The following is a 22,459-nucleotide window of genomic DNA, read 5'->3' as shown; positions in this document are numbered from 1 at the left end:
AGTGGTAGCAGTCCAAGAAACACCATTTTTAGATTTATGTAAACACAGTCCTGATGAAAGATTTAAGATCAAAAGATACCCAGTCTGAGAATCCTTCTTAAAAAATTAGTTAAGTCAATCCACTGCAAATTCCCTTGGTTTACTAAGCTAAAACAGCGACTCATTGTCCTGGCCTTGGACAACCTCATTTAGACAAACAAGCATCAGTTTGAAATTCTGAGCTGAGAGTAACATTTCCGCAGAGAACTGAGAATTACTCCTTGAGGAAATGAAAAAGGCTACCTCAAGCAGTCAGGCTTTTCATGATGAAAAGCGGGGAGTGGTCCCTCTTGGTTTGGGCTTCCTCATCTCTTACGATCAAAGAAGCATTCAGGGCTTCCCTGGTGGCGCAGTGGTTGAGAGTCCGCCTGCCAGTGCGGGGGACAGGGGTTCGTGCCCCGGCCCGGGAAGATCCCACATGCCGCGGCTGGGCCCGTGAGCCATGGCCGCTGAGCCTGAGCGTCCGGAGCCTGTGCTCTGCAAGGGGTGAGGCCACAGCAGTGAGAGGCCCGCGTACCGCAAAAAAAAAAAAAAAAAAAAAAAAAAAAGAAGCATTCAGTGGTCTCTGCTCAATTTCATGGTAATGAATCCAAAAGATAGTTCAGTACTGGTACCATGTAATACAGAGGCACATCCCCCAAGCTTTTTAAAATAAAGACTAGTTATTCAAACAACACTGTAATTCAACTATACTTCAATAAAAAATAAATTTTTAAAAAGACTGGTTATTCAAAACTCTGGTATCAAAGGTTATTTCCTTCAACGATGATCCCTGTCCTTAAACTGAAAATAATACATCAGACTTGCTAAGAAGTTTCATAGGAACACTGTGATGATTAATAAGTGATAAAGAACTCCCAAAGCATGTGAAAAAAAAAGAAAATCTCATGGGAGCCAAACCTTTATTGTGTAAGCCCCTGGACCAACAGGTTCCTATGAATGAAGCCTAGTTGATAGATGCGACCCCTCTTTATGGATGGGGCAGCTTTGCCCAGAGAAAACCTGTTCCACAGGTCACAAGCTATTCTTCAAATGCTGTAAGACAGAGTAAGGAATAAAGTATGGATGATTCAGGATAAAGCAACCTTTAAGGAAGGTCAGGAAGATGTTTTTAGAGATAAGTAGTAGTGGCCCAAGGAAACTCACATTTATGAAACTTTCAAAAAGCATATAACTTCAGTAGTATTTAAACAGTTCCAGACCATACAAAAAGGTAGAAAGTTTCCCAATTCACTCAGTATGACTGGATAATCCACAATGCCCAACGTGTACAAGGACGGCACAACCAATTACTAAACACACTATGCCAAATTCACTTATTAATATAAATACAAAAATAAAATATTAACAAATAGTAGTCAGCAGTACGTTCAAAGAACAATACACTATAAACAAGGGAGATTTACTCCAGGAATACAGAGATGATCATTACTAGGAAAGCTATTTATAGATTGAAAGAGAAAAACCATATGGTCACTTTTATAATCATAATGGTTAATACATCTAATGTACATTCCTGCCTAAAAATCTTAGCAAACTAGGATTTAATTTGATAAAAACTCCTTGATTTAAAAGAATGTTTATTAGAAACCACCACACTCAGTGGTAAAACAATTTCTAATAAAGTTAAGAACAATCCAAGGATGCATGGTTTCACAGCTATTATTTAGCATTAGTCAGGAGATTCTAGACAATGCAGAACGAGGCAAGGAAAAAAATGAGCTATAAATACCAGAAAGAAAGGGAACAAATTATGCAACTGACAGTAAATTAAAAAAAAAACAACTGAAAAACAAATATGCAATTGTTTGAAAACGACAGAAAAATAATAGGAGTTTGGCAAAATGTACCCAAAGACAAGAACATAGAAAAACTAATCGTTTTCTACATATCTGTAAGCACAAGTATGGTAGGCTGAATAATGGTCCCTTCAAAGATGTTCACATCCTAGTCCCTGGAATCTGTAACCATGTTACCTTACATGGCATAAAGACTTTGCAAATGTGATTATAATAGGGAGATTATCCTGGATTATCCAGATGGGCCCAATGCAGTGACAAGGGTCTTTAAAAAAGGGAGACAAGAAGATCAGGGCCAGAGAGAACTGAAGGTTGAACTGATGAGCTTTAAAGATGGAGGATGGGGCCACAAGCCAAGGAATGTAGGCAGGGTCTAGAAACTGGAAAGAGCAAGGAAATAGATCCTCCCTTTGAGACCCCACAATGAACACAGGCCTGCTGACACAAATAAACTAAAACCACAAATAAAATATAATAGAAAAATTAAAAGATTTCTATTCACAAGAGAAGAAACCATGAACAAACTTCAGATACCTAGCAATAAATGTAACTAGAAATGTCCAAGACTTACAAGAAGATTTTTTTCCCCCAGAAGGACATAAAATAAAACAATAAAGAGAAAATGCCACATCCTTGAATGGAAAGATTGAAAAGTGAAAAGATATCAATTCTCCACCAATTAACCTGTAAGTGGAATGTACTTCCAATGGTGATTCCAATGGACTTTCTTGGAACGTGATAAGTTTACACATTATTCAGTGAATAGAAAGTTCTCACCATGTGCCAGGCATGCTTTGGGGCTAAGGATAAAGTGGTGAGAAAACAAAGTCCCTGCACCTAATGGAATTCATTCTAGTGAGAAAGGCAGAAAATAAACAAGTGAAAAAATAAATTTTAAAAATATAGGGCTTCCCTGGTGGCACAGTGGTTAAGAATCCACCTGCAAATACAGGGGACATGGGTTAGATCCCTGGTCCGGGAAGATCCAACATATGCTGTGGAGCAACTAAGCCCGTGCACCACAACTACTGAGCCTGTGCTCTAGAGCCCACAAGCCACAACTACTGAAGCCCACGTGCCACAACTACTGAAACCCGTGCACCGTAACAAGAGAAGACAGCGCAATGAGAAGCCCGTGCACTGAAACAAAGAGTAGCCCTGCTTGCCGCAACTAGAGAAAGCCCACGCACAGCAATAAAGACGCAACGCGACCAAAAATAAACAAATAAATAAATTTATTTTTTAAAGTATATATATATACATAATTTTGTGTACTGGTAAAGACTATGAAAAGCATCATACAAGAATAGAAAGGATGGTTAGGGAAGGTCCTCTGTGGAGGTGATATGTGAGCAGAGACCTGAAGGATGAGTGAGTGAGCATCAAGAGTGGAGGAAGAGGGGTCAGACAGAGGGGGCTCCAATGTCAAAACCCCACATGCAGGAATCAGCTTGGCACGCTCAGTGAACAAAAACACAATTACTGCTAAATTTTGGGGGGGAAGATTAATGAGAATAACAAGAAAAAATTAAAATAAAAATATTGAAACAGGACATAACCAGGTTTCAGTAACTATTATAAAATTATGACAGTATTTCTCAACCTTTTTTCATTATAGCCCTACACGGAGCCTTTTTAAACATTTTTTTCCCTAATCTCTCACACTTCATAAAATTTTAATACCACAGGTATGTATATGTTTCTTATTTACTATATGTTTATCTATGATTCATATATATATATATATATATTTTAGTGTTAATTTCCTGAGTTTTGTTTGTTTGTTTGTTTGTTTTGGCTATGTTGGGTCTTTGTCGCTGTGCCCAGGCTTTCTCTAGTTGCGGCGATGGGGGGCTACTTTTCACTGCGGTGCACGGTCTTCTCATCGTGGTGGTGTCTCTTGTTGTGGAGCACGGGCTCTAGGCATGCAGGCTTCAGTAGTTGTGGCTCGCTGGCTCTAGAGCACAGGCTCAGTAGTTGTGGCACACGGGCTTAGCTGCTCCACAGCACATGGGATCTTCCTGGACCAGGGCTCGAACCCGTGTCCCCTGCATTGGCAGGCGGATTCTTAACCACTGTGCCACCAGGGAAGTCCTATGATTCATATATTAAAAGAATAATATTTTTCCACCCCTCGAGAAGCAATTTTTGCCCGTTTAGCTGATTTTGCCCCCCCACTCCCGGGGTGAATTGAGAATGCTAAATTGCTAGTTTGTTGCTAGCAAAGGAATAAACAAAGAGGTCAATGGAGCAGAGCAGAACCCAGAAACCAATCTATCTATGCATCGGAATTTATATAAGATAGGGGTGGACTTTCAAATCAGTGGGAAATAAACTGAGTTGGGAAATAATTATCCATAGAAATAAACTAATATTAGATCCCCACCTTGACATACAGGCAAAAATGATTGCAACTGTAATAAATTTTTAGTTAAAAAATATACTAGAAAAGAATATAGGAAAACAGTTCTATAATCTTGGTTAGGAAAGAAATAATAAGAAAACTAGGAAAAATTTTTTTTAATTTGACTAAATAAAATCTTAAATTTTCTTTAGGGCAAACGATTCAACAACCTAAGTTTGAAAGACAAGCAACAAAGTGTGAAAAAAAAATTGTAACATATTTGAAAAAGTTGATGGCCCTGATATCTAAACAATTACCATGAAGAAAAATACCACCAACAACACATGAAAAGGAGCAATAAATAGAAAAAGTGATTCATAGGAAAACTGTAATAGGACAATCAATAAGCAAAGGGGTACAAATTAAACCAAAATAAAATATGTTTTTCACTTATTAGGCTCTCAAACATTAAAAAGCTGGAATATCCTGCATTGGTGAAGGTGTTGGAAAACAGGTGTGTGTGTAAATTGATACAGTCTTTGTGGAGAGGAATTTATGAGGCTCTTTATCTTGGTAATTCCACTCTTAAGACTTAATTCTACAGAAATATCCTGCCCAATTATGCAAAGGTACAGTACATTTCATCAAACCTAAGATACCATTCTTGTAAGATACACTATTATTTTGTTTTATTAAGAAAGAAAAAATACTGCCAAGTAAATTCTGTCATGATTATTTTCTTGTCTCAGAATTATTTTATACTGGTTGAAAGAGTTTTTTCAGACCTATAGAAACATTAAAATTTTATAATATATAATAAAAGAAAAATCAAAAAATTGATTGAGACACTACTAAAATTTCTCCATATTCAGTATGTAACAATTCTCAATCACTTTTCAATTAAGAGATATCAGTGTATATTTCCATACCCTATGTTCTATCCTGAGTCTTGGTGAGGCAGTATTTCTTTTAAATGTTCTATTTTCTTTTTCTTGCAAGCCATTCTGATGCTGACACTTGCTTTTATACATTGCTGATCTATTTTCATGGTTTTCTACATACACAATAACTTTTTTTTTTTTTTTTTTTTTTGGTGGTACGCAGGCCTCTCACTGTTGTGGCCTCTCCCGTTGCAGAGCACAGGCTCCAGACGCGCAGGCTCAGTAGCCATGGCTCACGGGCCTAGCTGCTCCGTGGCATGTGGGATCTTCCCGAACCAGGGCACGAACCCGTGTCCCCTGCATTGGCAGGCGGACTCTCAACCACTGCACCACCAGGGAAGCCCCACAATAACTTTTTGTTTCAATGTCAAATCATTGGAAAAGTTCTGAAAAAGTTTTAGTAAGCAAAATGTTAATATGTCACTAATGTCCAAAACTAAATAAAATTAGCAACACTGCAAGTAGCTATGACCAATTTGATACACACATGAGTAATGACAATTATGTTCATGGCAGCCACCTGACTGTATAACACTTGTAAGAATTCATAGGTATTAAAATGTGAAAAAATGTGCCTCTGAGTATCGGCAAAACATAATATATGTAAGTATATTAAAAGTAGCATTGTCTATAACAACAAAAATTTGAAGGGGAAAAAAATACCCTAAATATCCTTCCATAGTGGACAAGTTAATAAATTTGTGAACCTCCACACAGTGGAATACTATGCTTCCCTCAGAGAAGGAGATGACATTATAGGAACTGATACAGAAGTATGTCCACAGAATATTGTAGAGCCAAAAATGTTTTAAATAAAATAAAAAAGCAAGATGAAAACTGGTACATATATGATTCTGGGTTTTTTTAAAGGACACACACACACACGCATATATACATGAACATGTAAATGTTACAGTAATGGTGGGTCTGCAATTCCTTCTGCTCACAGAAACATCCCACTGGTTAAGTTCAATTCCATCTTGGTCAGAGAGGGACTCTCACTCTAGGTCCCCTTCTCTCCATCCAAGGGTTCACAGTTTGAACCACAGGCAGGTTGAACACATGCTGAGCTCACTGGAGAGAAAAGGATCCCCAGTAAGAAGACAGCTCATCCTGAGTCCCTTGCTACCCCACTCTCTGCTCCTTTGCTATGGAAAGTAAGTACATGCCCCTCATTCAAATATTCCTTCTCTGCTCCATTTTCAGTGGTCACTCTGCCTTCTCTCTCTCCTTTCCCCACCCACAGGGCTTCTAATCTAGAAGCCTGAAGTTGAAAAACCAGACCTGCAAGAATGCCTCAGAGAAGAGAAAATTAGGCTCTTAGTTCATCAGATTTTTTTAAAACTTTGTCTCTGTTTCATTAATGTGGGCAAGCAACTCTGGGCAAAATCAGTCATTACTGTACTTCCTCAGGGCTCCCACAGTCCCCTGCAAATACCTCAAACTACATTTTATGCATTGTAATATTATGTATGTATTATTATGCATGTGTGTATCATGAGAGACTATGTCTCATTCATCTTTGTACTCCTAGTGTTCAGGACAGTGGCGGGCACAGCATTCCTGGTTGTTTAAATGTAAACAATCAGGGGCTTCCCTGGTGGTGCAGTGGTTGGGAGTCCGCCTGGTGATGCAGGGGACACGGGTTCATGCCCCGGTCCGGGAAGATCCCACATGCCGCGGAGCGGCTGGGCCCGTGAGCCATGGCCACTGGGCCTGCATGTCCGGAGCCTGTGCTCCGCGGGGGGAGAGGCCACATTGGTGAGAGGCCCACGTACCGCAAAAATAAATAAATTAAAAAAAATAAATAAATAAATGTAAACAATCAGCAATAAGGGGAAAGCTAAGCAAATGATATCATATTAACCAAATAGAATACAGGTACTCTGAATAAGACATGGTTTCTGCCCTTAATATGTATTTAATCTAGGAGTTACACCCCATATTAATATAACAAAAATATGAGAGTATATAATAAATGTCATAAGGTAAACTTAAGTAACAGTTAACTTGATAGACAGTTAATTTGATAGATGCTTATTGTGTATCAGGCACTGTGCTGATTCTCCATATGCATTAACCCATTTAGTCTCACAACAAATCCATGATGTTATTCCCATTTTTACAGTTAAGGCAGCTTATACACATAGAGGTTAAACAACTTGCCCAAAGGCACAAAGATGGTAAATAGAAGAACTGAGATATGAATTTAGATAACCTGACCCCAGAGTAACTGTGCCAAACTCCTACCAATATTTCCTCCTGAAAGAGAGTATGGGAATTTAGAAAGAAGAAAACTTACCTTCAGTTGAGGGGATCATGAAAGAAGGGAATATAGAAACTGAAGAAAAGAAGAGGGGAGAGGGTTCCACGTAGAAGAAATGGCATGAGCAGAGATATGGAGGGGGAAAGTTAGCACTTAAGAGTTTATTACAGATTAGACTTCCAACTAGTTCAAGGATAACGGTGGCCCCTTAAATCCAAATCTCTCCACACATTCTCCAAAATATTCTTCAGATCAACTGGAAAAGCAAATAAAACAACATGAAACCAATGCTGTCATCACCACTGGAAGACAGAGAATACTACAAACTTTAAATTACCCTTTAATGGAAAAATAAATACCAAATTCCAGCAAAGCTTTCTCTCAGTCTCCCACAAGTCATTCTAGAGACTGAGAGGGCTCTAGAAGAGTCCTGTGAAAGAGAAGAGGGAACAAAGGGCCCAATCGTGAGTTAGAGTCACTCCCAGAAAGAGAAATTCCACCTTAAGTATGAAAATACTGAAAAAGAGACCTGGTATATCGGAGTACTGACTACAAGCAAAGGATGAAAAGTCTGTGAGACTTCTATGGGACCTCTGGGAGGGAGCTGTGAAGGAGGAAAAGTTTCCACACACTAGGGAGCCCCTTCACTTCCCCTCTGGGGACAGGGGGTAGGGGGAGAGGGAAGCTTTGGGGCCACAAAGGAGAGTGCAGGTAGTAGTATGAGAAAGGTATTGCTTCTGGGAAAGAAGAGGATAAAAAGGAAGGAATAGGTGTTCTTTGGAAACTAAGTGGTGACAGGAAAAACAAGTGCAGGGGAAAGACAAGATCTTACAAGTCAAAAGAGTACCCAAAATAGAAGAATACAGAATTCATTCCCACTCTCACCAAAAAAACAAAAACAAAAATATCCTTTAAAAGAAACTGCCCTTCATTCAGTGACAGAAGAAGGCACTCTTAACCTAGAAATCTTCTTGATCCTCCCAAATGACCAATTCTGTCTGTGGAATTAATAAACAAAGGAGTGTTCATTTAAAAACAGAAACAGAAAATTATAATCAAAACATTTCTGCTTGTGAAAAACTCCACTTTAAAAAAAAACACACAAAATAGGGGGGAAAAAACCTGTAAGACAATAAACAAATAAATATCCTCAAAAAAGCCTTTGGAATATAAAGAAAACACCTTGAGTTAGAAATTCAAAAATAAGAACAGAATGAACAAAAAGCAGGAAGGAAATGAAACACAAGTGACTGAATTCAGGAAAAAAGCAAAAGACAAAATCACATCAGAAATAAAGACTAAATTTCATGTTGCCCAAAGAAGGATAGATTCGAATATAAATGTATTGAACAAATACAAGAAAACCACCAAAAAGAATAAAAATGAGATTAAAAAGGAAGTAAAAAGGATCAAAAATAAAGTGGTTGACATGCAATATAGGCAAAGATCCAACATATGTATAATTAAAGTTTCTAAAGAAGAAAAACATGGAAACAGAATAAATATCTAAAACTATAATCCACGACAGCCTTACAAAAATAAAAAGACCTGAATATAAATACTAGAAGGACTCATCAGATACCTGAGAAAACTCACCCAGAACAATCAGCCCTAAGATTTAGCTAAGTAAAACTATTAGACTTCAAAGATAAAGAAAAACTCCTCAGCATCTCCCCTCAAATAAATAAACAATTAAGATCCAAAGGCAAAAGAATTAGGCTGCACCAGACTTCTCAAAAGCTACATAAAAAAGCAACAAAAGAAGTTATTTTAAGGAAATTCAAACAAAGAAAGTGTAAATCAAGATTTTTATATCCAACTATGCTATCTTTCAAGTATCAAGACCATAGAGAAACAGTTTTAAACATCTAAGAACACAAGGAATACTGTACTCTTAAGGAATCTACTAGAAAATGAGCTTCATCCAAGAGGTAACTGAAGAAACTTCAGTAAAAAGACTGATGGTGAGCATCTGATATATTAAACTGTAAATCTAAGACTAAAATAAAGGTGGGGCAAGATGGAAGGATAAAATATAAACAGTATATGTTGTGAAAGTAGAAATAAGGCAACTGAAAAATTGAGAGGAGAAGGAATAAAGAAAAAGGGAAATAGAATAGACTAGTTTGAATGTTATATAGGCAATACATGGAAGTTACAGTATGCCATTTAAAAACTCACAAACCAGGAGAAGACCTTCAAGATGGCAGAGGAGTAAGACGTGGAGATCACCTTCCTCCCCATAAATACATCAAAAATACATCTACATGTGGAACAACCCCTTCAGAACACCTACTGAATGCTGGCAGAAGACCTCAGACTTCCCAAAAGGCAAGAAAATCCCCACGTACCTGGGTAGGGCAAAAGAAAAAATACAGACAAAAGAATAGGGATGGGACCCCTACCTCTGGGAAGGAGCTGTGAAGAAGGAAACATTTCCACACACTAGGGAGCCCCTTCACTGGTGGGGAGGGGGGATGGGGGGAAGGGAAGTTTTGGAGCCACGGAGGAGAGTGAAGCAACAGGGGCGCAGAGGGCAAAGTGGAGAGATTCCCACACAGAGGATCGGTGCCAACCAGCACTCATCAGCCCGAGAGGCTTGTCCGCTCACCTGCCAGGGCAGGTGGGGGCTGGGAGCTGAGGCTCAGGCTTCAGAGGTCAGACCCCAGGGAGAGGACTGGGGTTGGCTGCGTGAACGCAGCCTGAAGGGAGCTAGTGCATCACAGATAGCCAGGAGGGAGTCTGGGGAAAAGTCTAGACCTGCAAGAGCGGCAAGAGGCCATTGTTTCGGGGTGCGCAAAGAGAAGGGATTCCTTCCCAGAGTGCCCACAGAAGGCAGAGTACCACCTAAACGAGCTCCAGGGACAGGCATGAGCCACAGACATCAGCTCGGACCCCAGAGATGGGCATGAACTGCTAAGGCTGCTGCTGCTGCCACCAAGAATCCTGAGTGCAAGTGCAGGTCACTACCCAACCTGCCCCCTGGGATCCTGGGCAGCACGCCACTGCCAGGGTCCTGTAACCCAGGGACAATTTCCCCGGGAGAACACACGGCACACCTCAGGCTGTTGCAACATCACTTCGGCCTCTGCCACCTCAGGCTCGCCCCGCATTCCAATTATGACTACCGTACCCCTCCCTCCCCCTGGCCTGAGTGAGCAAGAGAGACCTAATCAGCTGCTGCTTTAACCCCCTCCTGTCTGGGTGGGTAACAGACTCCTGAGGGCAGCCTACATGTAGAGGTGGGGCCAAAACCAAAGCTGAACCCCAGGAGCTGTGCGAACAAAGAAGAGAAAGGGAAATTTCTCTGTGCAGCCTCAGGAGCAGCAGATTAAATCCCCCCAATCAACTTGATAAACCCTGCATCTGAAAAATACCTGAATAGACAATGAATGTTCCCAAAATTGAGGTGGTGGACTTTAGGAGCAACTGTAGACTTGGGGTTTGCTTTCTGCATCTAATTTGATTCTGGTTTTATGTTTATGTTAGTTTAGTATTTAGTACTTATTGGTAGATTTGTTTATTGGTTTGGTTGCTCTCTTCCTTTTATATATATATATATATATATATATATATATATTTTAATCCTTTTTCTCTTTTTCTGAGTGTGTATGCTTCTTTGTGTGATTTTGTCTGTATAGCTTTGCTTTTACCATTTGTCCTAGAGTTCTGTCTGTTTGCTTGTTTTTTTCTTCCTTTTCTTCTGAGCCATGGGGCTGGCAGGGTCTTGGTGTTCCAGCCAGGTATCAGTCCTGAGCCTCCGAGGTGGGAGGGCTGAGTCCAGGATATTGGACCACAAGAAACCTCCTGGCCCCACGTACTATCAATCAGAGAGAGCTCTCCCAGAGATCTTCATCTCAGCACTAAGACCCAGCCCCACCCAAAGGCCAGCAAGCTCCAGTGCTGGATACACCATGCCAAACAACTAGCAAGACAGGAACACAACCCCACACATTAGCAGAGAGGCTGCCTAAAGTCATACTGGGTTCACAGACATTCCAAAACACACCACCAGATGCAGCCCTGCCCACCAGAAGGACAAGATCCAACCCCACCCAACAGAACACAGGCACCAGCCCCCTCCACCAGGAAGCCTGCACAAGCAACTGAACCACCCTCACCCACTGGGGGCAGACAACAAAAATAACGGGAACTGTGAACCTGCAGCCTGCAAAAAGGAGAACCCAAACACAGTAGGTTAAACAAAATGAGAAAACAGAGAAATATGCAGCCGATGAAGGAGCAAGGTAAAAACCAACCAGACCAAACAAATGAAGAGGAAATAGGCAGTCTACCTGAAAAAGAATTTAGAGTAATGATAGTAAAGATGATCCAAAATCTTGGAAACAGAATGGAGAAAATACAAGAAACGTTTAAAAAGGGCCTAGAAGAACTAAAGAGCAAGCAAACAATGACGAACAACACAATAAATGAAATTAAAAATACTCTAGAAGGAATGAATAGCAGAATAACTGAGGCAGAAGAATGGATAAGTGACCTGGAAGATAAAATAGTGGGAAAAAAATGCTGCAGAGTAGAATAAAGAAAAAAGAATGAAAAGAATTGAGGAACAGTCTCAGAGACCTCTGGGACAACATTAAACGGACCAACATTCAAATTATAGGGGTCCAAGAAGAAAAAGAGAAAAAGAAAGGGTCTGAGAAAATATTTGAAGAGACTGTAGTTGAAAACTTCCCTAACATGGGAAAGGAAATAGTCAATCAAGTCCAGGAAGCGCAGAAAGTCCCATACAGGATAAATCCAAGGGAAAGCACACGAAGACACAAATTTATCAAAGTATCAAAAATTAAATTCAAAGAAAAAATATTAAAAGCAGCAAGGGAAAAGCAACAAATTATATACAAGGAAAACCCCATAATGTTAACAGGTGATCTTTCAGCAGGAACTCTGTAAGCCAGAAGGAAGTGGCAGGACATATTTAAAGTGATGAAAGGGAAAAACCTACAACCAAGATTACTCTACCCAGCAAGGATCTCATTCAGATTTGACAGAGAAATTAAAACCTTTACAGACAAGCAAAAGTTAAGAGAATTCAGCACCACCAAACCATTTACAACAAATGCTAAAGGAACTTCTCTAGGCAGGAAACACAAGAGAAGGAAAAGACCTACAATAACAAACCCAAAACAATTAAGAAAATGTTGGTAGGAACATACATATCGATAATTACCTTAAATGTAAATGGATTAAATGCTGCAACCAAAAGACACAGACTGGCTAAATGGATACTAAAACAAGACCTGTATATATGTTGTCTACAAGAGACCCACTTCAGACCTAGGGACACACACAGACTGAAAGTGAGGGGATGGAAAATGATATTCCATGCAAATGGAAATCAGAAGAAAGCTGGAGTAGCAATACTCATATCAGACACAATGGACTTTAAAATAAAGACTATTACAAGAGACAGAGAAGGACACTACATAATGATCAAGGGATCAATCCAAGAAGACAATATAACAATGGTAAATATTTATGCACCCAACATAGGAGCACCTCAATACATAAGGCAAATGCTAACGGCCATAAAAGGGGAAATCAACAGTAACAAAATAATATTAGGGGACTTTATAACACGCCACTTTCACCAATGGACAGAGCACCCAAAATGAAAATAAATAAGGAAACACAAGCTTTAAAAGACACAGTAGACCAGATAGACTTAATTGATATTTTTGGACATTCCATCTAAAAACAACAGAATACACTTTCTTCTCAAGTGCTCATGGAACATTCTTCAGGATAGATCATATCTTGGGTCACAAATCAAGCCTTGTTAAATTTACAAAAATTGAAATTGTATCAAGTATCTTTTCCACCCACAACGCTATGAGACTAGATATCAATTACATGAAAAAAGCTGCAAAAAAATACAAACACATGGAGGCTAAACAATACGCTACTCAATAACCAAGAGATCACTGAAGAAATCAAAGAGGAAATAAAAAAATACCTAGAAACAAATGACAATGAAAACACGACGACCCACAATCCTACCTCAAGAAACAAGAGAAATCTCAAATAAACAACATAAACTTACATCTAAAGCAATTATAGAAAGAAGAAGAAGAACAACAACAACAACAAAAAAAACCCAAGTTAGCAGAAGGAAAGAAATTATAAAGATCAGATCAGAAATAAATGAAAAAGAAATTAATGAAACAATACCAAAGATCAATAAAACTAAAAGCAAGTTCTTTGAGAAGATAAACAAAATTGATAAACCATTAGCCAGACTCATCACGAAAAAAAGGGAGAAGACTCAAATCAACAGAATTAGAAATGAAAAAGGAGAAGTAACAACTGACACTACAGAAATACAAAGGATCATTAGAGACTACTACAATTAACCCTATGCCAATAAAATGGACAATCTGGAAGAAATTGACAAATTCTTAGAAAAGTACAACCTTCCAAGACAGAATCAGGAAGAAATAGACAATATGAACAGACCAATCACAAGCACTGAAATTGAAACTATGATTTAAAATCTTCCAACAAACAAAAGCCCAGGACCAGATGGCTTCACAGGTGAATTCTATCAAACATTTAGAAAAGAGCTAACACCTATATTTCTCAAACTCTTCTGAAATATAGCAGACGGAGGAACACTCCCAAACACATTCTACGAGGCCACCATCACCCTGATACCAAAACCAAACAAAGATATCACAAAAAAAGAAAACTACAGACCAATATCGCTGATGAACATAGATGCAAAAATCCTCAATGAAATACTAGCAAACAGAATCCAACAGCACATTAAAAGGATCATACATCATGATCAAGTGGGGTTTATCCCAGGAATGCAAGGATTCTTCAATATATGCAAATCAATCAATGTGATAAACCACATTAACAAACTGAAGGATAAAAACTATATAATAATCTCAATAGATGCAGAAAAAGCTTTTGACAAAATTCAACACCCATTTATGATAAAAACTCTCCAGAAAGTGGGCATAAGGGAACCTACCTCAACATAATAAAGGCCATATATGACAAACCCACAGCCAACATCATTCTCAATGATGAAAAACTGAAACACTTCCTCTAAGATCAGGATGAAGACAAGGTTGCCTAATCTCACCGCTATTATTCAACATAGTTTTGAAAGTTTTAGCCACAGCAATCAGAAAAGAAAAAGAAATAAAAGGAATCCAAATTGGAAAAGATGAAGTAAAACTGTCACTGTTTGCAGATGACATAATACTAAACATAGAGAATCCTAAACATGTTACCAGAAAACTACTAGAGCTAATCAATGAATCTGGTAAAGTAACAGGATACAAAATTAATGCACAGAAATCTCTTGCATTCCTATACACTAACGATGAAAAATCTGAAAGAGAAATTAAGGAAACACTCCCATTTACCACTGCAACAAAAAGAATAAAATACCTAGGAATAAACCTCCCTAAGGAGACAAAAGACCTGTATGCAGAAAACTATAAGACACTGATGAAAGAAATTAAAGACAATACAAACAGATGGAGAGATATACCATGTTCTTGGATTGGAAGAATCAACACTGTGAAAATGACTATACTACCCAAAGCAGTCTACAGATTCAACACAATCCCTATCAAGCTACCAATGGCATTTTTCACAGAACCAGAACAAAAAACTTTACAATTTGTATGGAGACACAAAAGACCCCGAATAGCCCATCTTGAGAAAAAAAAAAAGGAGCTAGAGGAATCAGACTCCCTGACTTCAGACTATACTACAAAGCTACAGTAATCAAGACAATATGGTACTGGCACAAAAGCAGACATATAGATCAATGGAACAGGATAGAAAGTCCAGAGATAAACCCATGCACCTATGGTCACCTAATCTATGACAAAGGAGGCAAGGATATACAATGGAGAAAAGACAGTCTCTTCAATAAGTGGTGCTGGGAAAACTGGACAGCTACATGCAAAAGAATGAAATTAGAACACTCCCTAACACCATACACAAAAATAAACTCAAAATGCGTTAAAGACCTAAATGTAAGATCGGACACTCTAAAACTCTTAGAGGAAAACAGAGGAATAACACTCTTTGACATAAATCACAGCAAGATCTTTTTTGACCCACCTCCTAGAGTAATGGAAATAAAACCAAAAATAAACAAATGGGACCTAATGAAACTTAAAAGCTTTTGCGCAGCAAAGGAAACTATAAACAAGACGAAAAGCCAACCCTCAGAATGGGAGAAAATATTTGCAAACGAATCAACGGACAAAGGATTAATCTCCAAAATATATTATCAGCTCATGCAGTTCAATATCAAAAAAACAAACAACCCAATCAAAAACTGGGCAGAAGACCTAAATAGACATTTCTCCAAAGAAGACATACAGATGGCCAAGAGGCACATGAAAAGCTACTCAACATCACTAATTATTAGAGAAATGCAAATCAAAACCACAATGAGGTGTCACCTCACACTGGTTAGAATGGGCATCGTCAGAAAATCTACAAACAATAAATTCTGGAGAGGGTGCGGAGAAGAGGGAACCCTCTTGCACTGTTGGTGGGAATGTAAATTGATACAGCCACTATGGAGAACAGTATGGAAGTTCCTTAAAAAACTAAAAATAGAATTACCATATGACCCAGCAATCCCACTACTGGGCATATACCCTGAGAAAACCATAATTCAAAAAGACACGTGCACCCCAATGTTCACTGCAGCACTATTTACAATAGCTAGGTCATGGAAGCAACCTAAATGTCCATTGACAGACGAATGGATAAAGAAGATGTGGTACATATATACAATGGAATATTACTCAGCCATAAAAAGGAATGAAATGGGGTCATTTTTAGAGACATGGATGGACCTAGAGACTGTCACACAGAGTGAAGTAAGTCAGAAAGAGAAAAACAAATATCGTATATTAACACGTATATGTGGAATCTAGAAAAATAGTACAGATGAACTGGTTTGCAAGGCAGAAGTAGAGACACAGATGTAGAGAACAAACGTATGGACCCAAGGGGGGAAAGCAGGGTGGGGGTGGGGGTGGGGTGAATTGGGAGAGTGGGATTGACATATATACACTAATATGTATAAAATAGATAACTAATAAGAACCTGCTGTATGGCACAGGGAACTCCACTTCGTTGTACAGTAGAAACTAACACAACATTGTACAACAAGTATACCCCAATAAAAAAATTTTTTAAAAAAGAAATTATATCAAATTAAAAAGTCACAAGGAAATGAAATAAAAAAGAACATCTTGTAGTTAGCTTTCCTTCGCATTGTGTTACTGGATAGAGTAGACTAAGAAGCAAGCGGTCTTTGATTTCAGCCGAGAAGATAGTCTTGGAGCCTCTTTGTCTGTACACATGATTAGAATATCGTGGCCCTGAAAAGAATGAGATGAACCCATTGCTTCTAGAGCCATTTAAAACCCATTTAGTGATGGGCTTCAATTCCAAATAACTTATTCATCTTTATATACCCCATGGGTATGGTTCTACCTAGCTGGATCCTACAATGTCATTATCTTATAAAGAACAACCGTTTACTCTCCCCAGTTTTGGCGTGTTACAGATGATTGGATATTCCATACAAAATATATGCCAATTCCTGGCTTGGCCAACTGCAACTGTGAGTTCCTCAGGCTGATGGTTTATAAGAGAAGCAGGCTGCCTTCAGACATGACTTTTCCACTACAGAATACCATTACAATATTTATCATTTTGTGGGAAAATATCAGAAACAATGTTAAAATGTTTAGTCTTTATTATCTTTTGTTTGGACTTCGATTCTGTGAACAGGAATCAGTTATGGGGAAAGTTTTATAAAGTCCCTGTAGATCTCAAATTACGCATGCTGTTAGAAAACCTGCCATCATAAGCCACCTCATCGGTTAGGCGTTCTACCAGGGAATAGAGGAAAAGTGGTCTGTCCCTTCTTTAGATTTTTTTAAATTTACCAACATTATTTTAGAAGTAACTAAATGCATGCAGTCCTCTGCTAAAGAGAACAGAAAAACCAGTATTCTCTTGATCACAAATGATATGGTTTTAAAACCTCTAATTAGGAGCAGCCTAAATAGACAGTTGGTTTTGCAGGGTAACTATTGTTGGAAAGAATGGCTACAAGTCAACTATTTTGAAAGCAAAGTTACTATTTTTATAACACCTCTATAGCTCTATAAATAGGGGTATCATTTTATTATCCTTTAGTTAGTTGTCCTTGATGTACATTTCAGTTTGTCTTAGAAGGATATAACATAGTTTAAAGTTGGGAGTTCGACTGTTATTTTGTTGAAATTTTTCTTAAGACAAATTTGGTATCTAGTTACAACTACAATGAGATTTTCAAGCTAAAAGTATGTGGTCACATTATATGGAGAGGAACTGGGATTCAACCATGGAGAAGCAGATTCATACAATTCCCTTAGCTCAGCTCCCTAGGCTCGGCTCTGCCTTCTAACCGAGGTGGCCAGCCTTCTTTTCAGGCACAGATTCTTGTTATTCAACTGGCAACACAGACCAACTGCTCCCTTGGTACAGATGAAAGAGGACTGTCTGAAGCACAATGGCCCCATCATTTATCAAATCTGAGTTGAGAGAAACAATATTTAGGAAACATTGTCTGAAAAACATGGACTCCAGTCATTCCTCCAAATAATCTAAAATAACCTAATCCTACCCCTGAATCAAGCCAGGTCAGCAGAGCACAGGCATTTCTAAGGAGTCTTTCCTTGTCCACCCCACAATGCATTGTGCTTTCCTCAAATATAATGAGCCATGTTGAGGGATGATGTAAGAAACAGCATCATAAAATCCTCATAAAATGCTGCTCATACATGGAACTATGTACGAAACCCCCCAGAATCAGAAATTCCTATCTGATCGTGGTGTTGAAAATAATTGTACTTCTCCCAAAAAACACTGCTTTGTTGTAACCTTATGGATAATATAATGGCTCCCTTTCTGACTGGATGGGCTGAAAACTTAAACCTAAACGCGTGAGCCACTAATGAACAAGTAAATAGGTTATAAGGATATGAACTATTCTTAGCCTTATCTGACATCTTTTTTTATGTCCCTGACTTTGTTTTCATTCTTCTTTAGGTTACCTATTTAACTTATTTTCTTTTATTTTATATACCTATGCAGGTCACTTAAAGTCCTTCCTAGAAAAAAGATAGGATATAAATTTAAAATTTTGTTTACAAAAATTCTAGGGCTTCCCTGGTGGCGCAGTGTTTGAGAGTCCGCCTGCTGATGCAGGGGACACGGGTTCATGCCCCGGTCCGGGAAGATCCCACGTGCTGTGGAGCGTCTGGGCCCGTGAGCCATGGCCGCTGAGCCTGTGCGTCCGGAGCCTGTGCTCTGCAACGGGACAGGCCACAACAGTGAGAGGCCTGCGTACCGCAAAAAAAAAAATTAATGTAATATCACAAAGGAAAATATCAATAGATTGGACTGTTTAGGAATCTAAAAACTTTACATGTCAAAAACACCATAAAGAGAATTAAAAGAAATTATAAAACAGGAGAAATATTTGACACAAATAGTAAACTCTTACTATATGAATAACTTGTATATATCAATAAAAACACAAAGTAGAATAGATAAATGAAATAATGATGGTAAATAAATCAGTCAAGAAATTTGGATGTTGAAATAAATGAATTTGAAGAAACTTAAAATTGCTTTCCTAACATAGACTCCTAGAACTAGAATGGACCTTTCCTGATCAACCCTCTAACATTACAGAGGTCATGTGTGTTCAAGGCTGCTATTTACCTGTCTTCTCATTTTTATAAAGGAAAGGACAATTTTGGCCTCTCTCCACTCCCTACTCACTAATCCTCAAGGAATGAACAGTAAATATGTAATCTGACAGGTAAGAAGGAGACTACTATTCCTTGGGTCACATTTCCTAGTGGATGGAGTTCATATATTACAGGTCACTGCCCAAAAAAGATGCAGATTTTTGCTCTCTGGGGCCTGCCTGTGCTTAGGCACAAGGGGCTTGTGTACCTCCAGTCTCCAGGAGTAAGTAACCTGTCTTTGCCCACTCCCTCTCCTCAGATCTTCAGCCTAAGACTGGGTGGGTAAACCAGGCAAGGTCCCCATGCAGATCCAACTGCCCATACTTCCAGGGGGAGAGGCAGTAGAAAATCCCATTTGGCCATTTCTAAGCCTCATTCTCCAATGTAACTTTTAGTACTAGAAACTGTGTTGGGGGTAGTTCCTGGGAGCTTGCTCAGGCAATAAAGTTGATACTTCACTTCTTATTTGTCAGTCTGTAGGAAGGAGGGGTAAGATTCAGTCTCTCCCCCCTGCAACATGTGAATACACTGACTGGGACTCTGAGTTTATATAAAGAGAGGAGCCGCCACAGGGGAGAAAAGCACCATCAGGGAAGATGGAGGCTCTCGGTCTCTATAGCTGGAACTGCAAGAATAGATGAGGCAGATATTCGATTACCAGGAAAACTTCACAAATCAGGCAAAACACATAGGTTTCTTAGGCATGAGCCCTTTGAATTATTTTGGTTATCACTTTTTTTGTTTTTTTTTTTTTTGTCTTTCTCTTTATCGGGTCTTTTCTTTCAAGTGAGGGCTTTAAATTGCCGAGAAGTAGCTGAGGTCTATGTGGTTAGAGCAGTGCTGCTCAAAATATGGACTGGCAGCGTCAGCAAGGCCTGGCACTTGCTAGAAATGAAAATTTGGGGTCTCCACTCCAGGCCTGCTGAATCTGAACCTCTAGCATGGAGCCCAAGGACCTGCGCTTTAATAAGCTCTCCAGATGATTCTTTGTTCGCTAAAGTTTGAGAAACACAAAGAGAGCATTAGTGGAAGATTTTGATAGATTTCAGAAAGCATTTGGGGGAGCCTGACATTAGCAGACAACAGGAGATTAGCTGCCCAAAATTCTGTCCCTCTTTATCTTGTTCAGAAGAAGGAGATCTGAGAAAAGACTGAATCCACGGTTTGTCTATAGGCTCAGGAGTCACCCCAACACCACAGGCTCTCAAATTGCTCTGGATTGTTTTACAGAGCCCCAGACTGGGGATTCTACACCAGGGATGCTTCTTGGGTGGAGAGGATAAAATCCAGTGCGATTTTACTAACTCAAGTGCTGGGAAGGAGTCATAAAAGGTGTATGCCTAGAACCCTCTGTTCCTAAAGATGAGATCTGCCCAACCTCTGAAAAAGGAATGAAATCAGTTTACAAAACAGGTTTTGATCTTGCAAATGGGACAAGATTAGGAGAGAATGGAATAACGTGAAGGAAAGCACACCAAGGAGGAGAAGAAAATTTGAAATCATATTAGCCCAGCTAGAAATCTATGACAAGGAAAAGGAGCTATATCTAAACATAACTGCTCTAAAGAGATTAGAAAAGCAGAAATATTTACTAGGTCAGGGAAATGGCTGAAAATCATCAAAGAGAAGAATAAAGGGACTATTTTGGAGAACAAACTAAAATGACTCCCCTAAAAGGGTACCCAGAGTCAGGTATTATTCTATCAAAACGGATCCTCTTACAGTTTTAAATAGGGAACCCAGAGTAGGCATTTATGGAGAACTCTTTAATAACTGGAGTTGTGGTGCTATGTAGTTACAGAAAATGTGGACATATTTAAAAAGAGAAATACTAGAAGGATCAGTGCAGAATTCTTCAGGTATCATTAAATGAATTCCAAGGTGGCATTGTTCTTAAAGATGAAACAAAGGGTATAGCCCAGGCTATAAGGAAGCCTGCCTGGGAAATGCAAGGATTTAGAATTTGAAAAGAAGGAACAGAAAAGCAGAGAAATGTTAAGGAGGATCCAGAGAGCATGACCCTTGATCAGGGCTGAGGTTATAGGCTAAACTGAATAAAAATAAATACCTCCTAACAAAAGGGAAGGTTGGCAGAATTTACCTGAACACTGGGTGAACCGTGGCACCATTCTTGCTCTATAGAGACCTCACAGGCAGAATCGAAAGTAATATGTTAGGAGAACAAAAATGTAAGCATGAAAACAAAAAGCAAATACAGAGAAGGAAAGTACTAAGACCGAGCAAAAGGTATTAGCCAGGCCTGGGGAGGAAGGAGGAACAGAAACAGCTGGCATGGAAGGTTGAAAGCTTACTACTCAGCTGGCCTGCCGGAGCAGTAGGAATACTTAGAAGGACCTGGAACACTGGAGGATTATCTCTCCCGATGCAGAAAAGGAAATGGTGGCAGGAAAGAATGCTTCAGTTCCCATCAAAGAAGCACAGGCAGTTCAAGTCTCAGAAATTCAGTTCTAAGGAAAGGTGGGGCTTGGGTGAAAAACCACTAAAATTAGGGGACTTCCTAGACCTCATTAGACCAGTGAAAACACAGGTTTCAGAAACTCAACAGCAGCTCAAGGATCAGCTGAGGGTGATACTCCAGGGAAGTCAAGGGAAACCTCCTAACCAGGAAGCAGGACTCAGAAGCAAGGCATTCAATAATAGGAAGCCACGCCGCTCAGAATTAAAGCAATACTTAGGATCCTTCTGGGGATAGAGAAATTCCGAGAAAACAGCAGGAAACTGGGAGTGTGAAGGAGGCAGGCAGGCAAGACAATGCACTTCTTTTTTTTTTTTTTTAGTTAAATGTGAGCTTATTGAAGTACTTTTCTCCCCATTTGGTATGTTCCCTCCTTTTTTTTTGTTGTGGTATAATTAATTTACAATGTTGTGTTAGTTTCAAGTGTACGATTCAAGTATACAATTTTACATATATATCTATTCTTTTTCAGATTCTTTCCCGTTATAGGCTATTACAAGATATTGAGTACAGTTCCCTGTGCTATACAGTAGGTCCTTGTTGTTTACCTACCTTATATACAGTAGTGTGTATAGGTTAATCCCCAGCTCCTAATTTATCTCTCCCCCTGCCCCCCAGCTATCCCCCCCCCGCAGCAACCATAAGTTTGTTTTCCATGTCTGTGAGTCCATTTCTGTTTAAGACAGTGCATTTCACTTGAAGAGCTTCCTACTATAAATATGTGATGTCCTGCTCACAAAGAAAGGAGGCTCTTTCACTGCACAGATCAAGATCTTCA

The 22,459-nt window shown here is 39.1% G+C and overlaps 1 protein-coding gene across 7 annotated transcripts in view; it reads right to left on the bottom strand.

Moving 5' to 3' along the window:
* The window catches only part of SUSD1 (sushi domain containing 1), a 133,694-nt gene that overhangs the window by 46,518 nt on the left and 64,717 nt on the right, over positions 1-22,459 (bottom strand). The gene's annotated exons all lie outside the window — the stretch shown is intronic.

The sequence above is a fragment of the Lagenorhynchus albirostris genome, chromosome 7 (genome assembly GCF_949774975.1).
Source record: "Lagenorhynchus albirostris chromosome 7, mLagAlb1.1, whole genome shotgun sequence".
Classification (NCBI taxonomy): Eukaryota; Metazoa; Chordata; class Mammalia; order Artiodactyla; family Delphinidae; genus Lagenorhynchus; species Lagenorhynchus albirostris.
Note: the sequence above shows the minus strand (reverse complement) of the source record. Positions and strands in the feature narration are given on the sequence as shown.